At 41.8% G+C, this 26275-nt stretch overlaps 1 pseudogene; it reads right to left on the bottom strand.

Moving 5' to 3' along the window:
* Nucleotides 1–5828: 5828 nt before the first annotated feature.
* Nucleotides 5829–26275, bottom strand: part of LOC117513422 — a 33921-nt pseudogene continuing 13474 nt past the window's right edge.

Below are 26275 nucleotides of genomic sequence, written 5' to 3'. Positions count from 1 at the left end.
CAGTCTAGTACCTGCACTCTTTTACCCACGAAGCCACGCTGTTGTAACACGTGCAAAATGTGGCTTGGCATTGTCTTGCTGAAATAAGCAGGGACGTCCCTGCAAAAGATGTTGCTTGGATGGCAGCATCTGTTGCTCCAAAACATGGATGTACCTTTCAGCATTGATGGTGCCATCACAGATATGTAAGTTGTCCATGCCATGGGCACTAACACACCCCCATACCATCACAGATGCTGGCTTTTGAACTTTGCGTTGGTAACAATCCGGATGGTCTTTTTCCTCTTGTCTGGAGGACATGACATCCATGTGTCAGGGTTTGAGTTTGGCCCTGTTTTGTTTTCATGTGCTGGTTTGCTTTGTCCTAGTCAGTTTGTTTTCCATGTTTGGTTACTTTCTTGCCAGGGTTTTGTCTGCCTGGGTTCTTCTGTCCCTGTCTCTCTTGATGGACTCTCCTGGTTCTTGGTGGTGGGTGTTTCCCCTCACTGACCACACCCTCATTCTGGTGCGTTCCACACACACCTGCGTTCAATCTGCACTTCATCACTGGGGTGTATTTATAGCTCTCCAGAGTCCTCTGTCCTTCACCAAATTAATGTGCCTAGTGCCTCTTTCCAGCTCAGTTTGAGTATTTTTGCCTTGCTTTGTCTGCCTCATCGTGCTTTTGACTACCTGCCTGTGTACCCTGACCACACCCTTGCCTGATGTTTGTGATACTGTTGCTCTGTTTGGACTGCTTCTGTGTACCGACCCCAGCATGTCAACCGAGTAAACGCTTTAACTCAACTGAGCTGTGTACCTGCATTTGTGTCCAGCCTGTCTTGCCTGTTGAACCTGATACCATGATTTCCAAAAAAAAATTGAAATGTGGACTCAGACCACAGCACACTGAGCTCGGGCCCAGAGAAGGCGGTGGTGTTTCTGGATGTTGTTGATGTATGGCTTTCGCTTTGCATGGTAAAGTTTTAACTTGCACTTGTAGATGTAGTGACGAACTGTGTTAACTGACAATGGTTTTCTGAAGTGTTCCTGAGCCCACGCGGTAAGATCCTTTTACACAATGTCTGTTTTTAATGCAGTGCCACCTAAGGGATCGAAGGTCACGGGCATTGAATGTTGGTTTTCGGCCTCGCCACTTATGTGTAGAAAGTTCTCCAGATTCTCTGAATCTTCTGATTATATTATGGACTGTAGATGATGGAATCCCTAAATTCCTTGCAACTGAACATTGAGAAACATTGTTCTTAAACTGTTGGACTATTTTTTTTTTTTTTTTTTTTCACGCAGTTGTTCACAAAGTGGTGATCCTCACCCCATCTTTGCTTGTGAATGGCTGAGCCTTTTGGGGATGCTCCTTTTATACCCAGTCATGACACTCACCTGTCTTCAATTCCCCTGTTCACCTGTGGAATGTTCCAAACAGGTGTTCTTTGAGCATTCATCAATTTCCCCAGTCTTTTGTTACCCCTGTCCCAGCTTTTTTGAAATGTGTTGCAGGCATCCATTTCAAAATGAGCAAATATTTGCACAAAAACAAAAAAGTGTATCAGTTTGAACATTAAATATCTTGTTTTTGTGATGTATTCAGTTGAATATGGGTTGAAGAGGATTTGCAAATCATTGTATTCTGTTTTATTTACATTTCACACAACATGCCAACTTCATTGGAATTGGGGTTGTATTTTTAAATAGAAATTTTGATTGATGACTGCCTGCAGATGCAAAAAACAAAACAAAAACACAAACCCCCCCCCAAAATCTCAGTGTTTCATTTCATGTTTGTGTTGCTCACTATACAGTATAAATACCATTAATCTTGAGTTTGCTTCAGTTGACACAATCACAATCATGGGAAAACTGATGACTTGACAGTTGTCCAGAATGGTAAATGGACTACATTTATTTAACACTTTTCCATCTGCAACAGATGCTCAAAGCGCTTTACAAATAATGCCTCACATTCAACTCGATGTGAGGGTGCTGCCATATAAGGTACTCACTACACACTGGGGAGCAATTAGGAGATTAAGGACCTTGCCCAAGGGCTGTTAGTGATTTTTCCGGTCAGGCTGGGATTTGAACCGAGGATCCTTTGGTCTCAAACCCAACGCCTTAACCACTAGACCATCACCAGAAGACAATGTTGAAAGTGCTGGCTGTTCACAGAGTGCTGTATCAAAGCATATTCATGGAAAGTTGACTGAAAGAGACCTCCGTCTTAGAGTCACAGCAGTGCTTAACAGTGCTAAGCCTCCTCCTTCCAACATCACAGGAGAAGAACAGAAAGCTTTGGCAGCACTGCAGAAGGACCAAAGCATCCTTATCCTGCCAGCAGATAAAGGCAGATGCACAGTGGTCCTGAACACATCGGACTACGAGGCCAAGATCAACAACTTGCTCAGTGACTCCAGTACATACGAACGTCTGAAAAGAGACCCCACGAGTGGCTATAAGAAGAAAATCATTAGCTACCTCCAAAACCTGGAGAAAGAGGGACTCATCGACAGGCAGACATACTACAGACTGTACCCGGGGGACACCACTCCATGCATCTATGGACTGCCCAAAATCCACAAACAGGACGTGCCACTCAGGCCTATTGTATGTAGCACAGATTCCATCACATACAATTTGGCCAAGCACCTCAACTGGATTTTGGCTCCTCTAGTTGGTAACTCAAACCACCATGTGGAGAACACACAAGATTTTGTGAACAAGATCAAGGACCTGCAGCTGGAGGCAGATGAAACTATGGTGTCATTTGATGTGACTTCGTTGTTCACCTGCATCCCCACCGCTGAGGCCATCTCAGCTGTGAGGCAGAGACTGCTGGAGGATGTGTCTCTACCTGAAAGGACCAAACTCACACCAGACCACATCTGCCAACTCTTGGAGATCTGTCTTAACACCACATATTTCCTGTTTAGGGGGACTAACTACAGGCAGATCCATGGTTGTGCAATGGGGTCTCTGGTATCCCCCATTGTGGCCAATCTGTACATGGAGCGAGTGGAGAAGACAGCCTTGACATTGTTCACGGGCATCTCTCCCAGTCACTGGTTCAGATATGTCGATGACACATGGGTTAAAATCAGGCAACAGGAGGTCGAGGACTTTACAGAACACATCAATTCTGTGGATTCCAATATCAAGTTCACTCGTGAGGATGCCAGAAACAACCATTTAGCCTTCTTGGACTGTGATGTTACGATTGGAGAGAACAGGCAGCTCCAGACAGAGGTTTACAGAAAACCCACTCACACTGACCAATATCTGCTCTTTGGCTCAAACCACCCCCTTGAACACAAGCTCGGGGTGATCAGGACTCTTCAACACAGAGCCCTACAGGTGCCCACAACTGCAGAGGGAAGGGCTAAAGAACAACAACTTGTACGGAAAGCCCTCACAGTATGTGGGTACCCACGATGGTCCCTGGACAAAGTGCAGAAGTCCCAGAAAACAAAGAGACCAGATAGACAGGAGACGGAGACAAGAAGAGGAGTGTCTCTCCCTTATTTAGCAGGAGTAGGGGAAAAACTACAGAGGATCTTCAGACAGCACAAAATCCCAGTTTACTTTAAACCGGTTAACACCTTGAGACAGAAATTAGTTCACCCTAAGGACAGGATCCCTAGTTACAAACAGAGCAATGTAGTGTATTATATCAGATGTCAGGAAAACTGTAATGAACACTACATAGGTGAGACTAAGCAACCTTTAAACAAGAGGCTATACCAGCACCGCAGAGAGGTCGCCGGTGGACATCAGTCTGCAGTTCATCTCCACCTGAAAGACACTAACCACACGTTTGAGGACAAGGAAGTTAAAATCTTAGCCAGAGAGAAGAAATGGTTTGAGAGAGGTGTCAAGGAAGCATTCTTTGTAAAACAGTTGAAACCCAGCCTTAACCGGGGGGCGGGTCTCAGACATGCTTTGTCCCCTGTTTACAATGGGGTACTCAGGTCAAAGCAGTTTCAGTCTTTTGTTCATGGTAATGAGTCATTCACGTCATCAGGAGAGTCGTCAAGGGAGCCATCAGGAGAGGCTTCCATCCCATCATTAGGAGAGTGCACAATAGGTGCTAATTAGAGCTATTGTTTAGTCACTAGCCTATAGCAGCCGGCCTCTCGGTAGGAGGGTTCTGGTTAGGTTAAAAACTCCAGCTTTTGTTGGCTTCTGGTTTATTCTTCTCTACAAGAGTCAAGACAGAAGTCAGACTACCAGAGCAAGAATTTTAGCTGAGGAAGCTTCTGTGACTTGAAGCAAAACGTCCTCACGTCAAGCAACCCAGTCCAGTCAAAGATTCAAGCTTCTCTACTATGAAAGAGAAAAATGTTTGGAAAATATGCACAAGCAACAGGGATGACAGCAGCATTGAGAAAAATGGCAGGAAAAGCCAATTCAAGAACTTGGCAGAGCTTTACAAGGAGACTATATTTCGTCTGGAAAAAGAGTGGAGAGGCACAGAATCCAAATTAGTTGAGGTCCAGTGTGAAGTTCCCACAGTCGGTGATGATTTAGTGCCATGTGATCTGCTGGTGTTGCTCCACGGTGTTATCAAGTCCAAAGTCAACACAGCCATCTACCAGGACATTTTAGAGCACTTCATGCTTCAATCTGCTCAGAAACTTTATGAAGATGCTGATTTTTCTTTTCCAGGACGATTTGGCACCTGTCCACATTACTAAAACTACTCAAAACTGGTTTGCTAACCATGACTTTACTGTACTTGATGGGCCAGTTAACTCACCTGACTTGAACCCCATAGAACAGGACTGCCCAGATCCAGTCCCGGAGTGCACCTGCCCTGCATGTTTTTTCCACTCTCCCTGCTCCACCCACAGCTAATTAACACTGTCAGGTGTGCACAACCAAAAAGTCATTGTGAAGCAGCAGAATCAAAGCAACCTGTGCTCTCATTAACGCCTCGGTAGTGCCACAGGCTGATTGTATCCATGCCACACTGCAGTGAGGCAGTAATTCAATCAAAAGAAGCCCCAACCAAGTCCTGACTACATAAATGAACAGATCTGACAGAAGCTTGATATTTCCATATAATAAATCCTTTTGTTAATGGTTTTGTGAAATATTCTGTTTTGAGGTGGGTATTTTTCAAATTTTTTGAAATATAGGTTGTAATTATTAAAATTATTTTCTGGAACATTTCAGTTTATATGAAATGTGTCTGGAATACAGTGGTCCCTCGCTATAACGCGGTTCACCTTTCACGGCCTCGCTGTTTCGCGGACTTTTTTTAGTCCAATTTTGCATGCTGCTTTTTCTTTTTTTTACAGTGCATTGTGTTTCGCGGCCTCATCAAGCAGCCGGTCGCGACACCGCGAAGGGAGAGCACGCGCATTGTGTTCTGCGTGTCTGTTTATAAGAATCTTCTCGCCCAGAAGAAAAAAGAGCGCCAACAACTACCCATAACTGTGTTCTACACTCAGAAAAAGACATCTGCAGCGAGGTGTGAGTCAGTGGAAAAAGACGTGACAGCGCAGAGGCGCGATCAGAGGAACTGTGAAATACTGGTCAGTCACTATTAATAATTTCTTATGTGTCCAACCTCGTACGTTGATCGTTAAAATTAAATTTGTTAGTTCTAAAAGCCATCATAATTATTTATAGGAAAATGTTCTATTTTTATTTCTCAAACAAATGTTTGGGCCTGAAAACAGGTTGGTCTTATTTTTCTACTCAGGTTTGAACTTTGAGAGTGTTTACACACGAGAGAAAAGTGAGAAAATGTTCATGCCTGATTGAGAAAAGTGTATAAAGTGTGTAGTGAGGGGTTTTACAGCTTTAAAATGTCTAATAATTGTAAAAAATAACGCTGGCCACTTCGCGGATTTCGCCTATCACGGGCTATTTTTAGAACGTAACTCCCGCGATAAACGAGGGACCCCTGTATATAAAATTTTCACTTTCTGAAATAGCTGACAAAAAATATTGCACTTTTCATGAATTTTTTCCTGATGCACCTGTAAGTGCTTGTGATTTCATGCAGACATTTTGAGCTAGTTTGATCTTTGATTTGACTTTAAATAAAACTGAGCAGTTAATATCGCGACAATCTCTTGTCACCTGTGTAGACAACATACTGATACTCCTAGAAAATGCTCTTGGAGATAATCTGCAGTCCCTCCTCCTTCAGTTTGGCCAGCACAGGCCTGTAGATCTCTTTCGTCGCAGGAATAATTACACCCTTTGCTCTGATTTCACCTACAGAGTAAATAAACAAACATGCATTCTTCATTAGCAAATTTAAAATCATATCTGCATTTAAGAGTACAAATTTTTTGGTCAATCAACAAATGCTTCTTTTTACTCTGCACACCACCGACATCACAAAACAGGGTATTGTAATTGGTCCTGTGTGTGTTTCTATCTGTTTGTGAACAAGATCACTTAAAAAAAATCAACTTAAAAACATTTCACCAAACTTAGTGGAAATATTACTTGAGCCATGTGACTTGTGTCACATGCTGAACTTTTGGAGAACAGACAAAAGGTCAAGGTCAACAACATTTTCTGCTGTGTCTCCACCACCAAGAAGGCCCAAGCAATAATCTCTAAAGTTTATATTGATCAGCAAAACTTGTGAGTAATTGGTATAAGTAGTGTTGCCCCAGTTAATTTATACAGTTACTTCATCAGCAGCTGCTGACAACTTGGCAGCTGCTGAATTCAACCAATCCAAGTTAGCTTTGACAACTGCAAATCCACTAACTGAAAAGTTAACTTTTACAATGATAAACCGCGGAAACATTTAGCGAAGTTACAGCTAATCACTAACTTTTAGTATGACTCGGCACACTGTCAGCTACTTATAAGCCAGTTTAAAGTTTAAGCACTGCAGGGGCTTCCGTCTAAATTCAAAGGCGATTGCAAACCTAAAACAACAAGCCACAGCTTTAGCCTTTACACACCCTGCAAGCAAAAAAAAAAAAAAAAAAAAAATCCAAAAAACACAGGCAAGGCTTCCAGTCTGTTTTAGAATTGATTTAAAACTTTTGATATCACTTACTTTTCACACACAACAATGCAGACAGTAGCAGGAGACATCAAGCATAAGGTACTTTTCACTCATGGTTTAATTTATAAAAAAACTAATTCTGGACAGTTTATCAACATTAATGGCAACTCTGTCACTTTTACAAAGTGAAAATATTGCAGATATCTTTAAAGTAATGCACTAATTCTGAAGGTTTGCGTGTTAACCGACATGTGCCAAAAGGTATTATGGGAAAAGAGTCTCCTCTCATTACACCCCCTCCTGTCAACATGCATAGAAGACTGGATGGGAGTGTGAATAGCGACCATGTGATCGGTGATTCACAAATGCTTAATCACACTTTGCAAACAGAATTTTCAGTTTTGCAAATGCTTTTTTGTTTTTTTTTTACAAATGAAAAAAATACATATTTACAAATATACATTTACTGGTAAAAACCAACACACGTTACAAATCAGAAATTTGTGTTTATGGATCACAAAACACATGCAAATCAATGACTATTTGTTGATCACCCTCTGTGCATTTGCAGGTATTAAGACAAATTTAACTCCATAAATGTCTTTTCACTTTAAAAGTAAAGATTTGCATGTACACGCTGTCTTTAAAGCAGACACACTGTCGACCACTGCTACACTGCATTATGGGAGTTGTTTTATTATTATTGTCTCATATTATTTAATCCCCTATTGCTCCCGGTGTGTAGTGAGCACCTTGTATGGCAGAACCCTGACATCGGGGTGAATGTGAGGCATAACTGTAAAGCGCTTTGAGCGTCTGATGCAGATGGAAAAGCGCTATATAAATCAATCAATCAATTTTTTTTTTATATAGCGCCAAATCACAACAAACAGTTGCCCCAAGGCGCTTTATATTGTAAGGCAAGGCCATACAATAATGATGTAAAACCCCAACGGTCAAAACGACCCCCTGTGAGCAAGCACTTGGCTACAGTGGGAAGGAAAAACTCCCTTTTAACAGGAAGAAACCTCCAGCAGAACCAGGCTCAGGGAGGGGCAGTCTTCTGCTGGGACTGGTTGGGGCTGAGGGAGAGAACCAGGAAAAAGACATGCTGTGGAGGGGAGCAGAGATCGATCACTAATGATTAAATGCAGAGTGGTGCATACAGAGCAAAAAGAGAAAGAAACAGTGCATCATGGGAACCCCCCAGCAGTCTACGTCTATAGCAGCATAACTAAGGGATGGTTCAGGGTCACCTGATCCAGCCCTAACTATAAGCTTTAGCAAAAAGGAAAGTTTTAAGCCTAATCTTAAAAGCCATAAATGCAGTCCATTTACCATTTACCATTGTAGTACATGTTAGTTTAGCAGCATTGTCAGTGTTATAGATTTGTTGTGTTTTCATAGTTCAAGGAGTGTAGTTAGTTTACTAGTTACTTTATTAGTTACATTCAGCAGTTGCCAACAAGTTGTTCGCAGCTGCTAATAAAGTAACTGTGGCAACACCTGGTATACATCGGGTCATGTTGAAATCACAAGGAAGTCCTAAGAGGAAATCATGATTGTAAGTAAGTCCCTTCGGCTGCTCCCTTGTTTGCACTTGGGGTCGCCACAGCAAATCCAAGGTGGATCTGCATGTTGAATTGGCACAGGTTTTACGCCGGATGCCCTTCCTGACGCAACTCCACATTACATGGAGAAACGTGACAGGGGTGGGATTTGAACCCGGAACCTTCTGAAGTGAAACCAAGCACATTAACCACTTGGCCACCACCCCAGTGGCTGAAAGATGATTACTTTCGAGCTGGATGTGAAATTTGTCTAAGTGCCCCCACGATTGTGGAGTTGCTGAGTACACATGTGGAGTGCCACAGTGTCTGCTCCGCCCACAACACGTGTGTATGTGTTTCAGGCGCTCCCCCCACTCCCCCCCCAAGACGTGCGCGCGTGTAGTTTGCGAGGCACCTCTCATCTGATCAGAGAGTGACACCCTGGACTGTGCACCTGAACGGACACGGCATGGCTGGCTGCCAACAGCAGGAGCTGTTGATGACTCTGTTCCTGGACATCACAGCTGCAGAACACATGCCGTGTTTTGATGGACATATGCGTGTGTGCTTGCCGTCCTCACGTGGAAATACATAAAAACTAGGGGTGGGCAAACATAAAAAAATCTTAATCGCATTAACTCAATGACTTTCTGTGATTAATCATGATTAATCGCATGGTATATGTGAAACCCAAAAATGAATTCAAAAGCTGCTTAAAAGCACAGTTTTATTTGAAAATGTAAAGTTCAACTGATCACTCTAATGAAATCAAATATGAAATTGGTCACTGGATCCTTAAACTTTGGACATAATAAACTCTACATGGTGAATCCTTGATCTCTGGACATAAATAGGAATAAACAAAATCTGTAGTTTTTGTCAAAAGCATTTCCTTTCAGGCATTATTGGCATGAATGTGTTTCCATATGTATCCTTACACAGCAGCTGTATCCTTACAGCTGCTGTGCTTCACTTCAGAATGTAATTTGAAAACAAAATACAGCGCGTTTCATTTTGGGAGGAAAAAAACATTTTAGTCGATTGTAGTTTCTTGTCTGTATTACATTTGGAAAGAGGTGTCATTTTATTTAAAGCAGCGATTCATTTTGAAGTTATTAATTCCAACCGGACTCTGTCTCGGCCACGCAGCGTTTCGAGCTGTGTGAACGAAACGGAGGACGATTCTCGTTTCTTGACAGCAACAAGACAAGAGTCCCAGTTAGTGACTTTAATCCACATAAAAGTGACTGACGATATTTTAATAGCTTTGAGAGGGGTTAAGAAGTGGACTTGCCGTTTCTGAAGAGCAGTGAATCAAAGAACCAACGAGCTACTGGATCGAAGCATTGCTTCAATGGTTCATGGTTTCAAAGTGGAGCCGCGCTGCAGAAACGGTTGATTATAGACCAAACCCTGAATATCCGACTTTATTTGTACGTCGTATGACTCTGAAACTCGGAAAAATCAGTATAATTTACGGACTATAGATTGACATGAAAACCACTGGAAAGCTGTTCACCGCGGGGACACGTTCGGCACTATTCGGGATTATTCAAGATTTTTTTTTACCGATGACGAACGATGTGGAAAAAAAATTAAACCGGTCTGGATCCGGGCCTGATCCTGTAGAACTTTGTACTGAAAATGTCCATTCAAAAGTTCGGCGTCTTTCTGCATTTTGTTTTGTTGTGCATTGCACAGCATGTACTTTACTCGATCTTTGTCATTTTCTGTGTGAACTCAGCTATCAGCAGGAAGCAGCAACATAAGCTCGCTCCCGACTGACGCTTTCAAAATAAAAGACAACGAACAATAGTCAGAAAAGGCTAAAAAAAAAAACAAAAAACGCAGCATTAAGGGGAGGAACAAAATTGTCGGCGATAATGACCTCAATAATTAACGCAACGTTAGCGCGTTAACGTTGCCCGGCCCTAATAAAAACGTATATCGCTTTTGCGATGGGCTGGAGAGCGCACACAGCGTCCACATTGACAGGCTGGCCCAGCTGAAACGGACCATCAGTTCATGTGGACATGCAGCAGGTGAATGTGAAGTCTGTCTGACAGGGCACGTGTCCTGTGAATGCGTGCTGCAGGACTATATGACAACGGTGCGACAAATATACCACCTTCAGTCACGTATCAGAAGAAATACGTGGTAACAAAAGCTGTTTGGTCAGTTATCACGGTGCTTTTTGTGTGTGTGTGTTTTTTTTTTTTTTTAAATATGTTTGTCCTTGTTGATTTCAGGCATTTTTTGGCACCCTTGACAGGCCACAGATGGTAGCTCAGTGGTAAAGTTTCTGACTGGCAATCAGAGCTTTTGTAAATTGCAGATTCGAATCCCATGGGTGGCATGTATTTTTTTTTTCCCCCACAGCACCTGTGCACTGTGGTTACACATGCTCAAGCTGCTCAATTTCAAATTTTCATTTATGTAAAACCAAATCACAACAAAGTTGCCTCAAGGCGCTTCACACAAGGTCTAACCTCACCAACTCCTCGCACTGTGTTCCCACTGAGACGGTTTTGTGCACACTCGTGCACGACACAGTCGCATGCATGAAACCGGCTCGATGGTTCACTCATATGAGCTGTTCCACTGCGATTCGCTTTGATTTGCACTTACTCATACTATGTGCAAAGGGGCCCTAACAAATGATCACCAACATCACAACACGCAAAAACTTGCTTGTTTTAAAATGAACTATGGGACATGAATAGATCCCAGGTTGCAGAGAGTGCAGAATTTGTATGAGTACTCTGATACCTTTTTGTTTTGTTTTCGCTTATTGTTTTTTTTTTTTTTTTTGCAACTAGCAGCAATTGAGGCTCATCTTTCTCCATATGCATTGTCAGCCCAGTGTCACTGGAGGGTGATTCTTAGACTATGGGCACTTATGTCCTTTGATCATATTGTATGAAAAACAGAAAAAAGGGGAAATTTCACACTTTTATAGTTATCTTTACAATGAAAGTGTGTTAAGAAATTTGTTCTAGTAGTCTATGATGACTTTTTCAGCATCATTATATGCAAATATTGCCGTTTTGTGCTTGTCCCACACCCAGACTTTTGATCTTCAATGACAAAAATGAATGGTAAAGAAATGTCATACAACTGTTGTGATTCTTTTAAACAAAATGTAGTCCCACACTATTGCCGTAATTTCCACCACAACACTGTAATGTCCCTTTAAACAGTTTGTATGAAAGATTGTTTGGGTAGTTCCTATGGAGATAAACAGTGACATCAGAGCCCATGTATATAGCGCCAAATCACAACAAACAGTTGCCCCAAGGCGCTTTATATTGTAAGGCAATGGTGTGGTGGAAATTACATTTACAAGGCCAATAGTGCCCGTAGTTAAAGAATCATCCTGGAGTGCTTTGTGCATACAGTTACCTACGCTAAACCCTAAAGTAGGTGCAAGAGTTGAAAGCAGATGTCACATGTTCACTCTTCACTGGCTTCATCTGTTTTAGGATTGATTTTAAACTTTTGATATTTGTTTTTAAAGCTATACATGGACTTGCACCCGTATATCTTTGTGAACTGTTAACTGTATATACACCCACCAGAAGTTTGAGGTCTGCTGATCAGAATCAATTGGTGATTCCTAGGACCAAAAGCAGGCAGTGGGGTGATCGCTCTTTTGCTGTGGCTGGGTCTAGACTGTGGAATTCTTTGCCCATGGAGTTGTGTTCAATTACTACTTTGTCTGTGTTCAAAGTTAAGTTAAAAACTTATTTGTTCAGAATTGCTTTTAGTACGTAGAGTCTTTTTATGACGGTTTTTGTGTGGTTTTATTGTTGTTGATTTTATGCATTTATGTGAAGCACTTTGGTTCAGTGGTCACTGTTGTAAACTGCTATACAAATAAAGTTTGACATGTGAGGGTTTCAGAAGTTTTAAAACTGTATATACAGTAGTGTTCAAATGTTAGGCACAATTAATGCATCATAAAAGCATTAACAATTGTGAAAACCTGATAAATATTCATAAAAAAATGAAATCTGATGAATTTCAAGTTTAATGATGATCTACATGAAAATTGGGTAAAGATTTTTGTGAATAAGTCACACCAGACTAAAAGTAGCAGGATCTCAAAAACTTAAAGTATGAAAATTGTGTTTTTATTACATAATCATTTGCAACTGTATTTATGTGGTATTCTGCTGGCCAGTACACTTGCAAAGAAATTATGATTATTGTAGTATGGAATTAAAAAAACACAGCTCACACATTCAGTTTTGTTGGAACTAATTTTGTGTTAGCATACCTATTTAAAAAAATGGGGTGGGGGAGGGGCATTAAAAACTTATTTTCACTCTGGGATGCCCAACACGTTTTGTATAGTACTATATATGAATGTGTGTGCTACAATAAAAACATAAAATAAATAATTGAAACAGATTAGCATCACCACCAACATGTAATCAGCTGTGCTTTGATCCCGGCAGGATCTCACCACAAAATTAAAATGAAATTTTTGAACTTTTTTTAATTTTGCGATCGCACAAACTCCATCCTCTGCTGGTAACCAGCATTAAAAAGGTTCACGAGAGACATAAACTGTGGTTGACTGAGTTCAGAAAAAGAAATGACGAAACTTTCTGACTGGTACTGACCATCTAGGATTATCTGTGCGGCAATGGCTGCTGTATAGCCCACAGTTTTGGCCATGGCAGAGAAGCTGTTGGGGTCACCATACAACACCATGCTGATTTGCTTGGTCTCCAGCTCACCAGATGGATGGCGAAGGCCAACTTCAACCCACATGATGACCATGTCACGTTCACCATTATCTGGCAGTAAGAAAGAGAAGCAGACTATTGTTGCCAGTATATTAAGTCATACAACTGCACTTTTCCTGCTAGAAGACTGAGGTGGCTCTTTGCAACGGGCTTCATACATTCATGTTGAAACAGCATAAACACAGTTAACAGGAACGTGACTGGAAATGACCAAGAAGTATTATTTAAAATTGGAAACACATCACAAACCTTAGTGCATGTAGTCTGTTAATGAAAATAAAATGGAAACACCTTCATTGTCTTGGATGTGCTCAATGGTTGACTACTGTGGTGTGAAGCCAGACAGCTCCAGTTGCTGAGTGGCAAGTACCTGGGAGTGAATCCTGTTTTGGATGATCTTTGCAAGGACCTTTCCTGACACACAGAGCATTGTAATACCCATGCAATTGTTGCAGTCCAAGCGATCACCATTTTCTTTTCAGATTTGGAAAATTAGTACATTTTTCCAGTTAATATGGATGGTGTGTCTCCCAGATTTAAAGCAAGATTGTCTGCAATAGAATGGCATCTCCAGTTCTGCTCCAGTACCACAGATGCCTGGAACATTTCCCACCATCAGCTGTTTCACTGACTTTGTGATCTCACCAACATTTGGTGGTCTGCAGTTGACTGGACTTTCCAGGTACTTCGTCAACCAAATAAGTGCAGCAATAGCAGAACAGTACGGGTGTCAGAAAAAAATCGATTCACGTCCGAATCGCGATTCTTATTTATTACGATTCTGAATCGATCCAAAATGTCCAAGAATCTATTTTTTTAAAAGCATTTTTTAAACATAATCTTGCTTACTCGCATGTACTGTTTGTCAGGCAATGGCTTCCGTACTACAGCATCCCTGTGAGGGGGGGTGGTCCGGCGTGCTTCAAACACTCGTGAGCTGCAGAGTTCAGTGGCTGTAGCTTACCATGGCGGACAAAGATCTAATTCAGCCAGCACCGTCTTTGCTGAAGGCAAATGTTTGGCCGCATTTTGGATTTTATTATTTGCTGCGTAAGAAGGAGCTTGACATGACTTATGTAGTGTGCAGAATCTGCAAAATGAAAGTCAAGTACTTCGGAAACACTTCAAATCCGCAAGCCCACATGGTACGCTATCACCCGGAGCTAAAAGAGGGGAGCAGCGGTCTCTGCCGACTACTGACCAGCGCTTCGCTAAACTGCCAGCCAACTCCGAACGAGCAAAGCAGATAAGTAAATTTACATCTAGAATCATTTGTCATTTGATGTGACATCGTTGTTCACCTGCATCCCCACTGCTGAGGCCGTCTCAGCTGTGAGACAGAGACTGCTGGAGGATGTGTCTCTACTTGAAAGGACCAAACTCACACCAGACCACATCTGCCAACTCTTGGAGATCTGTCTCAGCACCACGTATTTCCTGTTTAGGGGGAATTACTACAGGCAGATTCATGGTTGTGCGATGGGGTCTCCGGTATCCCCCATTGTGGCCAGTCTGTACATGGAGCGAGTGGAGAAGACAGCCTTGACATCTTTCACAGGCATCTCTCCCAGTCACTGGTTCAGATATGTCGATGACACATGGGTCAAAATCAAGCAACAGCAAGTTGAGGACTTTACAGAACACATCAACTCGGTGGACGCCAATATCAAGTTCACACGTGAGGATGTCAGAAACAACCATTTAGCCTTCCTGGACTGTGAGGAGAGGAGTGTCTCTCCCTTATTTAGCAGGAGTAGGGGAAAAACTACAGAGGATCTTCAGACAGCACAAAATCCCAGTTTACTTTAAACCGGTTAACACCTTGAGACAGAAATTAGTTCACCCTAAGGACATGATCCCTAGTTACAAACAGAGCAATATAGTGTATTCTATCAGATGCCAGGAAAACTGTAACGAACACTACATAGGTGAAACGAAGCAACCTTTACACAAAAGGCTATACCAGCACCGCAGAGAGGGCGCCAGTGGACCTCAGTCTGCGGTTCACCTCCACCTTAAAGACACTAACCACACGTTTGAGGACAAGGAAGTTAAAATATTAGCCAGAGAGAAGAAATGGTTTGAGAGAGGGGTCAAGGAGGCATTCTTTGTGAAACGTTTGAAACCCAGCCTTAACCGGGGAGGGGGTCTGAGACACACTTTATCCCCTGTTTACAATGGGGTACTCAGGTGTCGGGTTTAGAATACTGTATCTTTGATAAGAGGAAGAGACAACCAGGCAATAAAACAAGTGAGAGATAGAATTCAATTTAAGCTCGCGAGGAGTGCAGTCAGGCTGTACACCAAAGCTACACTAAAGTCTGGCCTGCGCTCCCGCTCCTTTTATTTAGGACTTCCCTACATACATGGGCGGTACAGCTCCTAAGGGGAAGAGTGATAGCGCGTGAGCTGTTGCCGCAGAACTGCTGATTGCACAATACATTCAGGATGTTCAGAACCTTTTTAATCTTGGGCTCGATTAAGATGTGTTTAAGACATCTAACGATTAATCACACTTCTTCTGACACAAGGACTGATGTATCACAATCACACTGTGGTTGGAACATTCAATTCTCTATTCTTTATCTCACTGCTCAGCTTCGGCTGCATCCTGCATGAGTCATCTTCACATGTCCTGAAAAAGAGCTTAGCGTGCACACAGAAATACCACAACTTTCAGAAACACGTCATGTCACATATCTTAAGTAACCTTCACCCATCACATCAGTACAATACACTTTATCAGAGCAGAGAGAACACAAAACATGCATGATAAAATAAAACAGTGTATCCACAGAATCACTCCAACATCAGGTCAAAGGAGTTTCAGTCTTTTGTTCATGGTAATGAGTCATTCACGTCATCAAGGGAGCCATCAGACAGTCATCCATTCCATCATTAGAGGGACAGCTGTCCTGCCATTAGGTGTGCTAACTACAGCACAATAGTTGCTAATTAGAGCTATTGTTTAGTCACTAGCCTATAGCAGTCTGCCTGTCAGTAGGAGGGGTCTGGTTAGGTTTAAAACTCCAGCTTTTGTTGGCTTCTGTTTTATTCTTCTCTACAAGAGTCAGACAGAAGTCAGACTTCCAGAGCAAGAATTTTAGCTGAGGAAGCTTCTGCGATTTGAAGCGAAACATCCTCGCGTCAAGCAACCCAGTCCAGTCGAAGATTCAAGCTTCTCTACTATGGAAACCACCTGGACCACTGAGAGCCTACACAGATACATCTAGAATCACTTGATTAACCTTGTAAAGCTGCATTTTCTTAAACATAAACATTTTTAAGTAATCTAACTATTTCTCAGGGCTCTTTGAATCGAAAATCGATTCTGAATCGAATCGTCACCCCAAGAATCGGAATCGAATTGAATCGTGAGTTGTTGTACGATTCACATCCCTACAGAACAGGATCATCAAATCACTGTCCTCAGCTGAAAAGTGTCAACAGAATGTCAGTAACCCTGAACCCTAACAATCAGTCAACACTGGTTGACGAAACCACAGTTTGAAGAAGTTGATAGTGGAACCCTAGGTTGAAGAAATGACCAAGCTCCCTGATGGGAGGATCAGGCACAAGAACACTGGTACTGGAGATATCTACAGCCCAGTCTCATGCTTTTTTTTTTTCTGTGATCCCATCATGAAATGAGTCACATTTTCATGATGTCTTTATTTGTACTATTTCTAACTCTAACCATTCCCGTAACCGAACCCTACCCCTTGCCTTTACCATAACCCCTACAGACCCCCCACCACACACATTTCATGATACTGTCATGAAGATATGGCACATTTTATGACAGTATCACTAACTAAGAGATTAATTAACATTTCGTTATGCCATGGTGTGAGATCAGGCTGGATATCTAACATCTTGACAGGATGATCAGACTTATACAACTGCTTAAAACAGCCAGCCCAATACAATACTACAGCAGAAGTATTTGTCAGGATGAATCTGTCTGTGGAAATGACTGGGGTTGGACGAGGTATCTGGAGCAACACAGTGCCTTGATTTCTATGTAAGCAGGGAGAAGTTTGCTGGATCATAGACGGTTAGCCACCTGAACACAGCCTACACCCTACAACTCCTGTGGATGATATTCAGAGTGCCCAGAGACATAAAACACCTCATATGCACATACCCGGCATCATGGGCAGGCCTTAGGGGGCCTTGCCCACCCTCAGATGGGACTGCTCTGGATGGAGAAGCTTGCCAGTCACCCGCCAACCACAAAGAGAGAAAAAAAAAAAATCGCAGGCCACCATGACTACGATTTGTGCAAATTTCCAATATAAGCAGATGATTCATAATCATAATGATAAACACATTTTGATTTATCTGATTTTTACAAAAATGTTTGTGAATGATTCAATTGGTTCATGAAATGACCTGGATAAAATGGAAACGTAAAATTGAAAAATATGTGTAGAGTGTTGACTACTGGACCTAACTGTTAAAGAGAGTGAGAAATGGAAAAAAAAAAAACTATGCTGAAGGAAAAGATGGATATATGGCATTTCTTTAATCAAGGACTATGGAGGGCCCTAGAAGAGAATGAAAGAGTGAAAGAAATGGTGAATTTCACAGTTACAGAAAACTCACATTGGGTATGAGCTGCGTTGTGCATTTAAACTGCGCTCGCATGCATTTAGCCTGCACTTGCACTACAGACCTGCGCTTTGTTCACATGAGTCAGACATGAGAAGCTGCTCTTTCCTTCTCAAACTGTTATAATTGCATATTCAACAGTTCAAATTTTTAAGTATCCCAGGGGAGAAACCCCTGATTAAATAGGATTTTACACTTATGGCCTTAAAAAAAAGTGCCTCCCTCAGAGCAATGCAAGGGGCTCCACAAATCTGTGTCTGATGCTGGATCTGCCTATGCACATTAGTGATTCCAACACAATACGCAGCAACTTTCAGGGTGGAACTCTCACATTCCTTTTGTATCACCAGTTGTGTCCATGTCTGCAGTTTCTACAGCCACATTTCAGACGAATTTGTGCTTTTCTTGTATGCTACTCTGCATACAATAGTCCTTTTGTGTATTGACAGTCAATCAATCAAAGCATGCTGAAATGACCAATTTGTGTTCAGGCTCACTGTAGGACAGTTTGGGTTCCAGGTGATTCGCCAGAGCAGTCAGAACACTGTCTGCATGAGGAACACACTCATCACTCAGCATCCCAAGCCTGAACACACAGACAGCAACATTATCAAATGAAATGAAAATACTCTGCTTAAAATTGCAGCAGTGTCAGCCCGGATCCTTGGATAAATATGTAGAGATAAGCATATCATTGTGGTTCATCCTGTTTTCTCACACTCTTCTTAGTGTCACAGTTAAATGTTTTTTTGACGTTGCGTTGATTTCTGAGTTTTGCCTAATATCTCAGACGTTGCCAAATTTGGACTGCTGTTCTGAACTCTGATAATCCACCTGTTGTGTCCTTTGAAAGACTGCTGCCAGTTATAAACTTCACTGTGGTACCAAACTCTTGCCGGTGTCGCAGACCGAACGGTCCTCCTATAAATCAGTCCCCCCGATGACGCGGTTCACTGATTATCACCTAATTTCTGCTTCAAACTGCACTCCCGTCATCTATCTCGGCAACAGATATCTGAAGCTTTTGTACAATAATCATTTCCACATAAATTCAGCATTATTTCATTATAAAAGGTGGCGGAAGTGATCAGAGCGCTGCGGCTAAATGAGCTGCTAGCTGGTGCGTTCATCGGACATTTCAAAGCATCACGGAATTTCTCCTCGTTTCTGCTTAAAACAGCCTAATTTCTGCTTAAAACTGACTTTAGAATGATTTAAGAGGCTTTACCTTTATCAGCTGATGGTTCATAATACCATTAATCCATTTGATTGCTTTGGGTGAAGAGACTCTGCCTCAGAGGTGCTGCTGTGGTCCTAAATGACACGTGCAGATGCAAAAGGCAGACCGATTTTTAGGGGGGGGCCGTTCGGTCTGTGACACTGGGACTCCTTTCTGAGTAATGCCCATTGGAATTGGACTCTGTTATTTTGGACTAATTCTCAATATATGAACAAACCTGTGAACCCACAAAGGGGGTTCACTGCATCATCCGTTGACAGAAAGTAGACCACTTATACATAGAAACTGAACTTTGTATTGTTAGATGTTTTTGGTATTGTCCTAGTGCTCAAAACAGGGGAAGTTTTAAATTCTTTACAGGTAGAGAGGACAAAGTGATTTTAATGTTGTGTTTTTTTGGGGGGGGGCTTTTGTTTTTTGCCAGAATCCTCTTCAACAGCTTTCATTCATCAGAGGGTCATTTATTTTCTTCAACTGTCTCACTGAGAGAAATGCGTTCTGGTCTCACCATCTTAGGTGTGTCCATCCTGAAGTCATCCTTTCCAATACATTCATAACAGCCTTTTCAAAGGCATCACTGGGCATCGAGGAGGACCTCCCATCTTCTTACAATGAGCTCCTTCTGTAATGAAGAGATAACGGATTATAGAATATTGCTGCTTTATTGAAGACATAGCTATGCCCGTGTTACTTGGAGGCCAAAATATACTTTGGTGTTTTCCAGGTGTTATTAATTTTTATTTTAGTTAATTAACTCAAAGAGACACCATGTAAAATAGGCACCAAAAACAACACATAGTATTGATTAAAAAAAACAAAAACAAAAATCTGCTTGAATGAAGAGGAATAAGCACAATTGCTTATCGAGTCTGACCCCTTCTTCTAAAATGTTCAAAAAGACACCCCCTGTCCAACATCAACAATCTATAATTAACTTCTTGATTATTAATTAACTCATTAAATATTTATAATATTTACAGTTTTCTATAAATAAATATATACTTTCAGAAATAATTATGAACTAGCAACTAATTATAAAATAGCAACACATACTCGTCATCTGGTTTAGCCTCTACTTTAGCTGCTTTCAGTGGCATTTTCTGCCGCACAGTTAACTTTCTTGCCACGCTGCCATTTACCAGTGCAGGAAGTTGTAGCTGTTAGTTGCTGGACCACTATCAGTGCTGCTCGTTGTTAGCTAACTAGCAAGCACAACTCTTCTCCTCACAGTCCAAAGTCACAAAAAAGTTTCTTTACACAGTTGTTGATCTGTGTGTTGACAGCGTACAATGACACCTAATTCTAACCAAAGGGCTGAGTAATTACGGCCTTTAGCTCAGCACAGAAGAGATTTGCTTACGTTGTCAGCGGCACAGGAAGTCCGTCCGAACATGGCAATGGAGATGTTATAATCATGGGAACCAGCAACAACTCTGGTGCAGCAAGGTGACAATTTAACAACAGTAACAGTCTCCAAAGAATAAGTAAGCAAACTTCAAGACCTTTTAAAACTTTTTTAAAAGGCAGTTTATGGTCATTAATGTATTTTAGTCATAAACTATGATTTGACCTTGGCCATATGAACTTGACATGAACTTTGCTGTAGGAGGATAGTCCACTGAGTTTATTCTCCAAGTTTGATTCAACTTGCTCTTTGTGTTTTAAGGTTATCCTCGTGGACAGACAGACAGGCATGTCCATTACAATAGCCTCTTCCACTTTGTGGAAAATCTAACAACAAACAAGCGCAATCTGAGATTTCTGATGTCCGCTAATCCAGATCTGGGTCGCCTCCACAAATCAGTGGAGTCTTCCATGGCTTAATATCTATCTGTGGTGCAAATTTGGTGAGAATCCATGAAGTAGTTTCGATATAATCCTTCAAAGCCTATATAAAGTGCCCTTCCTGCATAAAACCTGTGCCAATTCAACATGCAGATCCACCTCAAATGTGCTGTGGTGACCGCAAGTGCAAACAAGGGAGCAGCTGATGGGACTTACTTTAGTAACTATCTTTTGTCACCAAAACGCTTTACTTTCAGTGAACTTTTCTCAAACTGGTTTCACAAAGCAGCAGTGACCTCTAACACACAGGCTAAGGGTAATGTGCCAAAAATAAACACCAGAAGGGTGGCAATCGTCAGTGACACAACCTGAGCACAATTCTGAAAATATTTAACAAAGACTTTGACCTTTAAACTTGGACTGTTTCTTTGCAGATAAAAATGTTTTTGATTCCTTCAAAACACAGGTTTTTAACAGTTTAATCACCCTTTTGACAGAAACTAATGTAAACATGTTAGTGCTGTGCGTTGTACCGGTGTCGCCGACCGAATCGGTCCCCCCGATGTCGCGGTTCACAGATTAACACGTCGTACCTACTTCAAACTGCATACCAGTCATCATCTATCTCAGCAACAGATATGTGAAACTTTTGTACAACAATCATTTCCACATAAATTCAGCATTATTTCATCATAAAAGGCAGTGGAAGCGATCAGAGCACCGCGGCTAAATGAGCTGCTGCTGATGTGTTCACTGCGCGTCAGACATTTCAAAGCGCCACGTAATTTTGCCTCGTTTCTGCTTAAAGCAGCCTCATTTTTGCTAAAGACTGCCTTGTTTCTGTTTAAAACTGACTTTAGAATGATTTTAGGATTTTTTACTTTGTCATCTAATGGTTAATAATCACATTATTCCCTTTGATCGCTTTGGATGTAGAGATTAAAGCCCAGGTTACACATAGACGGTTTTGTCGGCGGGCAGTAAGTAGACCGAAGTTCACGGTAGTTCCGGCTGTTTTCGCAGTGGAAAGGGGTGGAGCATTTTGCCACGTTTTGAGCGCTGTACTAGCCGCAAATGCGCGGATAAAATGCCGCTAAATCCGCCAAATAAAGCGGCGTTTTGACGCCGTAGCATCCAGCACACGTCAGGCAATGGGGGTTAATACCCAGTTCTATCCTTTACAATTGCAGGTTAAGACGCACGTGAGAACGGCGGTGTTCTGCTGCCGCCGATAATGCCCTGTGTACCGCTGGATTTATCCAGGCAAATCCTACGTTACTGCAGGAACTTTTGCATATAGGCACCGCCCCCAGAGTATAATAGGCTGAAGCAGCTGTCACTTCAGGGGGAGGGAGCTCATCTCTCAGCCTTTTATTCTCCTTTCCTTTTCCCCTCCTCAACGTGTCGCTCGTCTCCACTACAGAGCTCTCCTCTGCTTCTGAACCAGACCTCTTGGTAAGTCCTTGCCGCTGCCAATTTTCTTTTAGGAGGCATACTGGAGCTTCTCTGCAAAAATATCTGGAGCTGGCCACGAGTGAGAGGCCTGCATGCAGCGCACTAGCATTTTTTATATTGACCACCGCCTATCGGCCGTTTGGAACGCCGTTAACCGGGAGGTGGCGTTTAGAACGACGTACTGTCCGCTAGCGCCGCCGTTTTATCTGCCTCTGTCGTCGGTTAAAACGCCTTTGAGGACGCCGATGTGGGCTCTATCGCCATTTTACATGCTGTTGGTTAGGGATACAATGCCGGCGGCCAATTACGGCGGTGTAAACTGCGGCACTACAGGAAGGAGCAGGATGACATGGCGATTAAAAAGTATCAAACGCCGTTGTTCGCGTTGTCTCCGTCGTCACGCGAATTCTCCGGGAGCGCTCCCGGAATTATTCGACATGTTGAATAATTTTTTCGACGATTCCCGGTAAAGCCGGAACTAAGCCACGCCCCCTAGTGCCAGCGTTAACAACGGCGTTTGATCCTTAAGACGGCCAAAAACTCTTCCGGGACGCTTCCGGGAGCTCTTACCGTCTATGTGTAAACGGGGCTTAAGTCTCGGATGTACTTTTGTGGCGCTCTGATCCCTCCCTATCTTTTACTATGAAATAATGCTTAATTTATGTGGAATCGATTGTTGTAAAAAAAGCTTCAGATATCTGGCAGTGAGACAGATGATGACTGGAGTGTAGTTTTAAGCAGAAACAAGGTGATAATCCGTGAATTGCTGCTGATGCCCCAAAATGACGCATGCACATTGAAGACAGGAGGGACTGATTTTTAGAGGGGACCGTTCGGTCTGTGACACCGGTAAACTCATCAGAAACAGGAAGTCCACATAAAAAAAAGATTGATATGTTTTCATGAAACAGAACATCTCATTTCCAAGTGCTGCAAACATCTCAATGAGAAACTGAATAATGTGTGACATGAACAATGAGCATTTTACATATACGATCGCAACAGCGGTTCTTACCCAGGAAACAGGAGTGGCTGTGTTTTGCAGTGCTGCACAGGGCTCGCTGTCAATCAAACCCAGCTTCACAAAGCTGCTCATGGCCTTTGAGAAACCCTGCAGCACAGAACAAGAGATAAACTGACACATACTGAGGAATGATTGCACTTAATGTCTTGCCCATGTCGAGAGACACAAATAATTGGATAGCTGTGAACTGTTTCCTGTCAAGGTGTGTGTTATAACCTCATTATTCGATTGACTAGAAGCACTCGGAGAGTGCAAACCTCCGCCAAGGCCATGGGGTCACTGACACCATAACATCTACACGCCGTGGAATCACTGAAGCTAAAAAAGTCTAACAATGATGATTGCTAGTAAAAAAAAAAAAAAAAAAAAAAAGTTTCATCTGCTGTGACTGGATAGCATGTATCCTTAGCACTTGGTATCACAGTTTATTGCAACTTGCACCTTTCCCAGAAACTACTGACTACTTCTGAGCACTGATACTGATATTGAATGTGCTTATAGACACATACAAACAAGAGACAAAATTCAATTTATTATTCAGCTAAACTGCAAATATGAATTTTTTAACATTTATGAAACACTTCTCTAAATAAATAACAGTCAATTCTGAAATAGAACTATTTTTTAAGTGTTGTATGTGCTACACAAGGCCATAGGGTCACTGACCCTAAAGAGATTCCCTCCTTGGCACAGTGATCTATTCAACAATTCAGTGTTACAACCAAAACTATGATACATACACTTTTCTTTCCTTTATATTTGACATCCTTGACCATGAAAACATAGCACTAGAACTTGGAATCACTTTTATGTCTTTATTAGTTCAAACGTTATTGTATAACAACGATTTTTCTGTAATGGCGGTTTTCTTCTGGATCTAGCTCCATAACATTTGAAGCTACGTCAAATATGATGACACCTTACTAAATCAGTACAGATTCAGCTACAATTTGGTGTTAGTTGTGCATCTCTAGCTTAATTTGTCACCTCACACTGACACATTTTCTATTTTCCCTATATTTTTGCATATTCTGGATCACCAGATCCGGAATCCGGATCCGATCATCACCAAACTTTGTTGTTTGATAGAACATTTGACTATGTTACACCCTAATTTTTGTTCAAGCCTTTCTGCCTTGTTTTTGTGGAGTTAGAAACTAGAATATCAAAATTCCCCCTAATCCCGTAATGGTGAAGAATCCTTTAAGAAATTCCTGGATCTGGATCGTGATCCGGATCACCACTAAAATTTAATCACTTGTTCCTCTTGTCATTTCCAACCACTCCACAAAATTTCATCAAAATCCGTTCAAAACATTTTGAGTTATCCTGCTGACAAACAGACAGACAAACTCGACCGAAAACATAACCTCCTTGGCGGAGGTAACAAGTCAGCAAGTAAACCACTCATGAAACACAACATCAGACAAGGTGTGGTAGAGGCCATGTGACAGTGATGGTATTGCAAAACATCTCTGTCCAGTGACCTCATGACTCCATAAGCTCCTCCAGTGCATGTCTCAAAGAGCAAGGACCAAGACACATGAGAGTCACTGCTGAGAAAAGTGAACGTCTACATGTTCAACACTTTCAATGATATACACAGATACATTTCTGAAGTTCAGGTCAGGCAATTCAATTGAAGCCTGGTCATTAGTGTTGTTGCAGGACAATTGGAAACCCAGATACTCTGACTTGTCTCTTAGGCTCTGAAGTGCAGCAGTCAGCGTATTCATTGATGTCACATAGAGCACAGTGTAGTGCTGCATGTTAAATCTGTCTGGAATGGGCACTTTTCATAAACAGTGCAAGAAGATGAGGGAAGCCACCAAGACACCCGTAACTCTGGCGGTGTTATAGGCTTCTGTGTGACTGGAGAAACTGTACATCGTGTGTTTGTGTTTGAGTTATGGCTAAGCACAAGATAACCTCGGGTTCAGGTGTTTATTGCCTCTGCCAACGCCAGTGATCAAATTTTCAGGTCATAGGTCAAAGTCAGGAAAAATATTAGAAAAATCCCCATCTTTTAACACTGAATGAATTTTCGAAAATTCATCTCTCTGTAAAAAAAAGATCAAGCTTCTTTCATAGTAAAGACCGTTATGTAGGATGGTATCCTTTATTTTAATCCAATTACATTTTTTCCACGAATCTGTTTAATCGTGTGAGATTTCAGACCATAAAATATCACGTGGACGGTGGCAAAATATTAAAACCGTTTTTCACATTTGATGTTACTCCACCCCCTGAACACGTTGCTGCGCAGGTGTCAACAATGGCGCTGTCACCTGACAGCGACAGAAACTCGTGAAGTGACGACCATCCCGAAATGCGTGGATTTAATGGATTTAACTGGATTGATTGATGGATTTACTATGAATTTAACTCAGTGCAGCTGATGAGATGGAGAAATCTGTGGGTCTGCTCACAGAATTTCCAGTTTGGCATGAAGACACCGTTGTGACTGTAAACTTTAACGAGCCGACCACACCCTTTCACAAAGAGCCGACCGAATTACTTACAGAAAAATAAACCGTGCAAACTATGGAAATGGATTAGAATGAGAATAACCCTGTTGTGTTTGATTTGCGGATGTTCATGCTGGATTACGGTCGCGAATATCTGTTTTACTGGCGATGTGTTAGCAGCATGAACATCCACAAATCAGACACAACAGCATTATTCCCTAATTGACTGACATTGTTTGATCTAGATCTGATCTGGATTACAGATTTTGTCACCACTGAAAACCCCATTCAATGTATATTTTACATTACACATTAATCAAACAAATATTTGAAAGTGAGGTGGAGACTGGCACTCATCACATGACAAAATTTGATCCAGATCTGATTTGGATCTAGATACATTTGTGGA

Source organism: Thalassophryne amazonica, chromosome 7 (assembly GCF_902500255.1).
Source record: "Thalassophryne amazonica chromosome 7, fThaAma1.1, whole genome shotgun sequence".
NCBI classification, from domain to species: domain Eukaryota; kingdom Metazoa; phylum Chordata; class Actinopteri; order Batrachoidiformes; family Batrachoididae; genus Thalassophryne; species Thalassophryne amazonica.
The sequence above is the reverse complement of the archived record's forward strand: the minus strand, read 5'-3'. Positions and strand labels throughout refer to the sequence as shown.